Consider the following 10,193-nt stretch of genomic DNA (forward strand, 5'->3'; position numbering starts at 1 on the left):
TCTTTAATCCCTTACAAATTTTGCATGGACAACAACATTTTCCATCACCTTTTCTTTTCAGTTAGACCACAATCTAGCAATTGTCTCCTTATTTTGTTGTTCGTTGATATTGTCTGACATGGTCTTTCTTCACAGGCAAGAAAATAGAAATTATCATCATTGAACAAAGTATCTTATTGAATTTAGATTTCTAGTTTGCTTATGGTACATCACACAACATGGAAAACAAGAAATACTCAATAAATAACAGGATTCATTGATCTAGTATTATCACAATTTGCACTTGGCCTTCCATATTTTCTCCTCCTAACATTGTTTATCCATTACCTGTCAAGTACAGAACTCTAAAACTCGTGGCTATTAAAATACATAAGACAACATTGTAGCATCTTATAATCATCTGTTATAAAACCAAAGCACTTGGGAGTGATTCTTTTGTTTGTCACAGTCTAGGAAAACAGTGTCTACTGGAGCCTTGAATAACTGACTAGAAAGATTTTTAATTCCTTTTCTTTTTCCTTCTTATTTTTTCACTGTCACTTCCATCCTCCGAGTCAAATGCCCTTGCCCTTTTCTTTCTTCTTGTTTTTTCATACTCATTGTCATGCTTTGAATTATTTTTCTTTCTTGGTGACTCCTTACTGCTCTCACTGTCAGTTTCACTCTCAGAATCTGACGAACCTGATGAACTAGAAGAATCGTCATTAAAGGTAGATTCATCTGACTCAGGAATAGACTTTTGCTGCTGCATTACAAGCCTTGGCATATTCTTCAAATACTCACGTAAACTCTCAGTGATACCACCAAGACCAATAGAAGTAAAGAAATTGATAGCAAACCGTGAATTTTTGGGATTGTCCTTTGGAGAAATTGAATCAAAAGACTCCTGCATTGTTGGATCGTTCAACCTTTCATTAAGAAACAATATACCAAGCTGCTCTGCCAGCTCCTGCAAGAGAATCTTTATAAAAATATGAGAAGAGGAAGTAGTATCTTCCTTTGTCTCACGTATACAAGCAAGACAATGCCATGGAAGAGCATCTGTGCCAAGTAAGTGGGCAAAAAACTTTGCAACATTACGCAGTTTATTTGTTTCCAGTCTGTGTATCATAGAATACTATTGTACAAAACACTTATCAAAAAATTCCTCATAAATTTTATTGATCATACAAAATCTTTTCCCAAGAAGACCATAATAATGAAGGTATGTTCTCTCTTGACCAGGTTCAAGCTTGATCTTTAGTAGCTTATGACCAGCTTCCTCAAAATCAACACTTGACATGATTGTCAAATAAATTGTACGTCTTAAATTGACCAAGTTTGTCTCTGTCTCATCCTATATTCTCAGTGCTTCCTCACCTTCCTCATCATCATCATCATCATCATCATCATCATCATCATCATCATCATCATCATCATCATCATCATCATCATCATCTGAATCATCACCTGAATCATTCTCCCCTTCTGCTTCATCTGAAGAAGCATCTCCAAGGATATCTTTCTTTAGTTTTTCATAGGTTGCCTCATGCTCTAAGAAATTAGGACCTGGCTTGAAAACATCCAAACCAGCTTCTTGATCAAGTTCATCTTCTAGGAAAACTTCATGTGTTAACTGATCTGGACGCACAGCTGGATGACCCTCGAACTTAGCTTTGCGAACTGCAAAAAGGCCTTCGATTAAAAATAGTAGTCATTTGTCAATTTCCCCCTCATTGAGAATACCTCTAAATCTTTCAAAAATCCCATAGAGACCTTTGGGTGAAAGGTCTTGCAACAAAGAACCACATTCTTTCACGAACCCAACAACAACCTCTACACTGTCATCTGTGGGGTTCTCTAGTAAAAGGGTGAGAAGTTCCAAGGCAAAGATCTCGTGTGCAACTTGTTGATTCACTAAATGAGCTATGAATTTGGTTGTTGCTATGAACATGTGCTTGTCATTGCGTTTGTATGCCCTCTTAAGCTATAAAATAATTCTTCGCAAAAGCAGATTGCCAACTTCAGGAAATTTTTTATTTACCACAACAACCAACGCAGCAAAAACATCTGTAAATCCAGGGGATGCCATTTGGGATTTCATACAAGACCTACAAAATAGACCCCTCCCATGGATGAGATTCTCTACAAACAACTCTGGAATGATGTTCTTGATGTTAGATGCATTTACCTTGTTTACTAACCCATTGATACTCTTCTGAAGGGCATCCCATGTCATGCACTGGTATTCCACACTACTCTTGTCTTCCACATCTTTCATCATTTGAGACATCTTAAATGGGGGAATGTAAACACCCCCGATTCTTCCAACACCCTTCTCAACTCCTCTTACAACACCTTCACCATTCCCATTCTGAGATGGAGTAGACACAACACCAGAAGTTTTCACTTCCACTGCCTCTCTGTCCCTGTTGTTTCCAGAAGCCCCTTTACCACTTAATTCATGCTTATTTATGTACATAAACCCATCAGGAAGCATGAGTTTTTGCATATAAGCTCGCCCAAATATTTTACAGTTATTTTTCATCAAGATTCCCTCAGGAGCTGGCAAATCTTGCTTCCATACTTTAATTTTGTTTTCTCAAAGGACAATCCTAAAAATCCATGCATTGCAAACAATTTTTTACACCTTTGTTGGTTGTGGTGGCGTCACAAAGAGTTTACATTAATAAATGAAGAACATGCCAATGTTTTTAATGCAGCAGTAGAAGTCTATCTCTTATTCAATATCTCTAGTGAAACCCCCATGATCTTTTGTTGGAGTAGAATTTGTTATATTCTAGAAAGGGTCTTGTCCTTTGTTGATGGGATATTCATCTACCTCAAGAAATAAATGTTCTTTTCTCCAACAAGAAGTGGAACTAAATGAAGATCTAGCACCATGAAATGAATCCTCAAAAGGATTACTATAGTTAGTTTTGGTAGATAATGATCTGGGTAAAATACTAATGTGGCTTTAGGAAACATTATGTATTAGCTTAGCATACTCTAACAACTTAGGTGCGACATGCTACATCCAATTAAGTCTCCATCGGTATCTCTATTGTGTTTATGGATTGGGATTCAATGTACTCTTTTTATACACATATTTTACTTTCAACTGAGGAGGTTTATATGTACTTACTTGTCTTTCGATTGTATCCCTATTTCAAGAATTTCTTCTATCAACAAATCATTTGTTGTAAGTTGTACAAGTGGAAGCTTGAACATGCCTTCCATGCTAGCCTTGTTGATACGTTCAACACCATCTTGTGCAACAAATATTTAGAACTCCACTATTTCATTGAAGAGTGAGTAGTAGGGACAATCTAGGACACTTACAGAGGTTTTGCAAGAGAGATAAATAGACCTAAATATTATGGCTTAATAATGATCAATAGGTAAACAGATAAGAAACTCTCAATATCAAAATGACTTTCTCAATTGTCTTTACTAGAAATGGATAGATCAACTAATAATGGCTTTGTGACTGTATGTCAACTTTAGACTCAATCCAAGAAGAGCTAGAACTAATATGTGATATCTAGATTTATGATCTCTATAATATAACAATCCCATAATTATGTTTCCACGCATCTATACCACAACACAAACATCATGCTAGTGTTCAGCCATAGCAATTGATATCCTAATTATAAAATGTGAAATATGCACATAACTATGAATAAAGATTAAGAAAAACAAAGAAAGATGGTTATTGCAAACATAAATGACTAATGGACAAGAATTGAATTCATTGTAGATAGTTTTGAATATCAAATTCACTTATTTGTGTGCATTTAGTTACTCATGTACTTGTGGCCAACCATTTATCTCTTTCATAAATTAAACACTTATTAATAACATTAAATGGCCGAATAATTATGTTTTAGTTGAAATTGAAAATAAAATATTTTATTTCAGGACAACTCACACTATTCCCTATCATATTTTAGACTCTTGGTTTTGTTAGTAGTAGTTTGATGTCTTTGGAGCTGATCATTGCATTTATTTAGTTACGTTTGCCAGTGTACTCTCAGCCTGTACCAAAATGGGAGCTTTGGAACATGGTATAGACATCCATCAAAGCATAAAAGATAGAGGATTTTTGTCAGATGTAGTTGCAACTACTCTGTTAGCATGTATGCAAAATGTGGAAGCATAGACAAGGCACAAGAACTGTTTGATAGATTGTCTCAAAGAAATGTGGTTTCCTGGACTGCAATGATTGCCGGATATGCACAAAATGGATTTGTTGAGAAGGCTTTAGAAACTTTCAATCAAATGTAATCGGCAGGTGTAAAGCCAAATTCCACGACCATTGCTACTATCCTCCCTGCTTGTGCCAAAATGGGAGATTTGGAACAGGGTATGGACATTCATCGAAGCATAAAGGATAGAGGAATTTTGTCAGATGTTATAGTTGCAACTGCCCTGGTAGACATGTATGCAAAATGTGGAAGCATAGACAAGGCACGTGAATTGTTTGATAGAATGCTTGAAAGAAATGTTGTCTCGTGGACTGCAACGATTGCTGGATATGCACAAAATGGATTTGTCGAAAAGGCTTTAGACACTTTCAAGCAAATGAAATTGGAAGGCATAAAGCCAAATTCCACAACCTTTGCCAGCATCCTCCCTGCCTATGCAAAAATGGGAGCTTTGGAACAGGGTATGGACATCCATCAAAGCATAACGGATAGAGGAATTTTGTTAGGTGTTGTACTTGCAAATGCCCTGCTTGACATGAATGCAAAATGTGGAAACATGGACAAGGCTCATGAATTGTTTGATACGATGCCGCAAAGAGATGTGATCTCATGTGAACAATCAACACACGTGTATACGGGATGAAGGGATTGCCGCTACAAAATTGAACGCTCACTCCTCAATCACATTTCTATAGTTTTACGAGATTAAACTAGGGCAATTAACCACCACATGTATATTTTTTGCAACATGAAATTAAAAACTAGGGCAATTTGAATCTACCTCCTGCGTGGGATTGCAAGTAATGCCTCAAATGCCTTCAACGCGGGTTTGATGTTCTTGGGGGTAGAAGTCGCCACGGACACCTACGTGGGAAATTTGCAATACAAATGAATTCCCCTCTTCTTTTTTTTAAGTAATGACCGTTGTCGTCGGAATTACAATGAACTCGAGCACTTTTTGTAATGACCGTTGTCGTCGAAACCAAATGGAAAATTTTCGTAGGAATTATGATGAATGCGGGCATTTTTCCAAAAAAAAAACAAATTTGGCCACAATATACCTTCTCCGTCGAAAACCTCAGTCGGAAATCTAGTCCAAATGTATTAGTGTCCTCTGTCAGCACCAAATCCTCAGTCGTGTGAGCCTGACATCTACTCTCGCAAATCATGCATGAATGAGATGTAGATCCATCTGCAATGACCATGTCATCCGTCCTTGAGCATATCCTCGAGCAACTGACACACATATGCTGAATGGGCTCTCTGTCACCATCTGGAGCAACTAATGGCTCATCATCCAATACAATAAGGTGTGCTAACGACGTCCCATGCTGGATGATGGAACCAGTCAATGTTGTGGCCGACTGAAGAGTCTTGTAGCTCCATCGATTCTTTCATCTCTACTAGGACAACTTGATGCACCTTGGGTTTGGGTGCTAGGGGGTGACGACTCTCTGGGGCTACTCGCCTACGAGCTCCAAGTCTATCTTGGGCAGAGCCACCACCTCTACCATGGAACTCTCTCATGTCAAAATAGTTTGGCTACACATTGAGGACAAACTCACAGTATACTTTTCTCAAAAAATACAATGGCACCTCATAATTATTACAAGGTGGATCATCAAAGACCATCCACCACCTCTGCCAAAAAAGATTCTTCATCTACACATTGGTACACCAATGTATGGGAAACCTCTTTGCATTAAGAGGTAACGACTCACTAGTTTTAGGATCAACAAAAAGGGCACATATTTGTTGTTTACTAATATTTTTGTTTTTCACTCCCTCGTATGATAACCCATCAGCATAGTATTGATGACACCTATCCCTAAAATTTCCCCATTTTATAATTTGTGTGGAAACGGCTATGGCACCACTAGCTAATGTTTCTAAGCTAGTGGCGAGGGATTTATGATGCTCAAGTTCAGATATTTTTGATGGTATGATGAAAGAATAAGTATCTGGTAGATTACTAAGAGGGGGGGGGGGTTGATTCAGTAAATTGAAAAACTGATACAAACTTCCCAATCTCAAACTCAAACTCACAAAGTAAACTTTCACTATCAAGATCAATACTCATAAGAATACTCAACATCAACCAGTTAACTGTTATAACAACTTAACAGTAAACAACTTCAATCTTGTAAACATCAAAATGCTTAATCATATATCAACACACTTCATCTCTCAATGCTTCCAATTATCATGCCTTATCAGAAGTTAATCAAATCAACAAATAAGATCATAACCATAAAAACATTCACCACATGACACAAATATTCATACGTGGAAAACCCAAATAGGTAAAAACCACAGTGAGATGAGACTCATAAGATAGTTATCTGAATTCTTCTAAAGTTTGCCCTGTTAGGAGCCAAGCTTGTTAAAGCTTTTACAATAAGTCCTGTTAAGAATTGATTCTGTTAGGAATCACCTGGTTAAGGGATTTACAAAGTGCCTTGATGAAAAGCAAATACCCTGCTAGAAGTAACCTCGATAGAGGATTTGAGAATCCAAGCTAATGGATCACCTCATTAGAGGATTTAAGAAATAACCAAGCTTGTTAGAGATTGCCCGGTTAGGGGATTTCAATTCTGTTGTAATTGTTAGAAAACAACAGTTTTCTTGATCTGTCTGAATAGCACTACATTTGCTTGATCAGATCCCTTTTAAGCTTTAATCTGCCTTTACACAAACTGCAGATCCATTATCCGGTTAGGCAACCACACACTCAACTGATTTCAGCCAACACTTTGCCAACTCTAAACAAAACAACTTCATCGACCTTAAATACAAATCAATTAGGTTGGTAACACAACAAAAACCTAATTCTCTCATAGAGATTACAAACAAATCGGTTCAAGTGTGACCATTGGATTTACATAGCAATCTATACACATTCTTCAAGAAAATTCCAACCGCTCCATGATCACTGCTTCATCGGACTTTGTAACTCATCATGCGCTATGCATTAGATGCAATCCACTTTTCTCATTCCCCAGACAATCAAACAAACATGCCAAAACAATTTAAACTTATCCTCATACAATGATCACACATGTCACTATCATTACTGCTCATCATTAGATCTTAAACCAACAAACTTGATCAGTTAGGGTTTAACAAAAAACTACTGGTAGGGTTTACTGATTACATTGCATAGAAAGGGTTTTAACCTTATACACCGATTTACCAGTTCTACTCACAAACATACATACCAGTTTACAACATCTTCCTCAAAGCTCTTCCTACCGGTTACAAGACAATATCAATAACAACAACAATATCAACAATATCATAAATACCATTACTGGTTCAATTGACATCAATGACAACATAACATATCATTAATGCAATCTTCATGCAAATGCCAACAGTTTTCAATTTATTAATCAACCTATTTATTTTAGATGTGTTTTGCCCTAACTGATTAATCAATTGCTCCTATGTTTTAGGTATGCGGTCAAAAGGAGGAACTGGGGGTGCATCTTGTGGGTTTTCAGGAGGTGCATTTTGTTGTTCTTGTTGTGGATTATCAGAATCTGGTTTTTGAAACAAAAAATAAATAAAAAAATCAAAATTAACGAAATTAAATTCAAAACGTTAAACAAATTGAATAAACGGGAAAGAAAGACAAAAATTAAGAAAAACTAACCTTGATCCATAGTGTATGGAGGAGAAATGAGGCACCCCGTTCATGGTTTCGTGGAGGAAATGGGGAAAAAAAGGCGTGGTCACGGGAAAATAAGACCCAGTTTTATTTAATTTTTTTTTTTGACAGGTACCGTGTACACGGTTCTTTAGGGCTTATGAGCGCAAACGTTCTCACTTTCCTAAAAGTAGCGCGTATGCGCTACATTTTTTTAGGCTCGGGAACAACGAACCTAAGCGCATATGGGGTGATTTTAAATTTTATAACCGCGTATGCGCTTCTTATTTTTTCATGTTTTTTTGGGTGGTGTCCACTTTTCTGACCATCTTTGTGCACATACCCATATACTCAACATTAAGAGCAAGGTTGAGAAATCTTTACTAAAATATGAGGCACAAACTACTCATTTTTGTGTAGGTATTGATGGAGTGCTCATGCTAATGATAATACACAAATAATTGTTATATATTTTTCAAAGACAACATATTTCTATGAGTGCCTAAAAAGTTTTTTTTCATTTTGACTGGGAATACCCATATTTTTTGAAACACTCTCATGTTATATTCTCATACACATCAAAGTGGGGGTAAAATCTGTTCATGAAATTTGCATAGTCCTGCCCAACTTAGCGGTGTTGGAGTTATTTGTTCAACCCCACAAGCCCATGAATAGTCTACAAGCAAAACACCTATCACATAACAACTTGATAATTGTATTGATGGACACAAGATTAATGATTACAAATGAATATAATGAATCCTTATAGAATGGATGGATGCAACCCTAGAGTAAACCCTAGAGTAAGATTAAAAAAGATCTTGACAAGTGTCCACATCATAATGAATGAGACAACATGTGCTAAATAAAGCTCAATCTAGTGAAAGATATAAGACACCTAAGTTTAGTTTAAGTGAATAAAATAATAAAGGATCTAATTATATAATTAATTAGACAATGTCCTAATTGCTCCAATAGGTGGATTTTATGCAATTATATATCAACAAGTGACACATTCTTATGCGTACGTTTGGCTCATGGCCCAATTCCCATCCATCCTATTTTACTTCAATTTACACTTATTCCTATACATTCACCATGTACTCCTCATTGTTACACCTACATTCACAAGTTACCATATACTCACTCCTTATCTCGAGATTATTAGTTTCATACTTTGGTTTATTTCCAATATAATCAAGATCAATCTTGTAGTGGAAATTCAAATTCTAAAGTTCTTGCTCCTTTTCTACTACTCAGTATGACCTAGGTTGGTACATGTTGCTAAATTTTGGTATTTAAGGGAATTCATTGAGCCATTAATTCAAATGCCAAATTTTGGAACTACATTTATGTATAGGCCAAAAGAACCACATTTACGTATGGGCATCTACATATTGGTGAATGATGTATTCAATATTTCTCATTGTGGTTAATCCATTATGCCAAGAAGGGTGACCTAGGAGAAAACAATCACCTAATAATTAAGTGAAAAATCTCTCGAATGATATCCTTAGACACCACCTTGATAATTGAGATATTAAGAAAGTGAAGACGAGTAGATGTTTAGAAACACATTTTTTCAAACCATTTCTATGTGACACAATTCAATCTCATGCATCTATTCTAGTTCATGTCAACAAGGATTAACCCTATGAAACTCAAGATTGAATTGAAAATAAAATTCAAGGTTATCTAGGCTCTAACTCATCCAATACATTGAGGGTAGTCATTTTATAGACATAAGCAGATTAATTCTCCATCATTTTTCCATTATCTATTCTAAAACCAAATACCTCTAATCCTCTTATTTACATTTTTAAATATTTTTTTCGATTATCAATCCCCTCTTTTATCTAAATTAATTATTTGCTTGCATACTATATTTAATAAACCATCCTAATCTATATAATACTATTTGTTTCATTACAAACATAAAGCCTTTATTAAATCTAGAATAATTCATTAAAAACCATATACAATTTTTTTTTTTTCCATATAATCAAAAAAAATTCATATCCATCAATATATAATTCTAGAGAGTTTGGAAACTTGTGATAAAAACTCTATAGGAATTGCATGCAAAAATTCATACACATTTTTTATCAAAATATGTGCTATGTTACTGTAATAAAACTGTAAAATTGCACATTTTAGAATTACTTTTAAAACAAAAAAATCTCATATCCTGTCTTAAATTACCAACTTCTCCTCATAAAACAATCGTCATATCCATCAACACACGCACCTCTTCAAATTATTCCTGCGGCTAAAAGTTTCTTCAGAACCTCAAATCCTTCAACGACAGACACGATACATTCATTACCAAAGGTGTCCCAAAGTAATATAAATGA

Source organism: Cryptomeria japonica, chromosome 6 (assembly GCF_030272615.1).
Source record: "Cryptomeria japonica chromosome 6, Sugi_1.0, whole genome shotgun sequence".
Classification (NCBI taxonomy): Eukaryota; Viridiplantae; Streptophyta; class Pinopsida; order Cupressales; family Cupressaceae; genus Cryptomeria; species Cryptomeria japonica.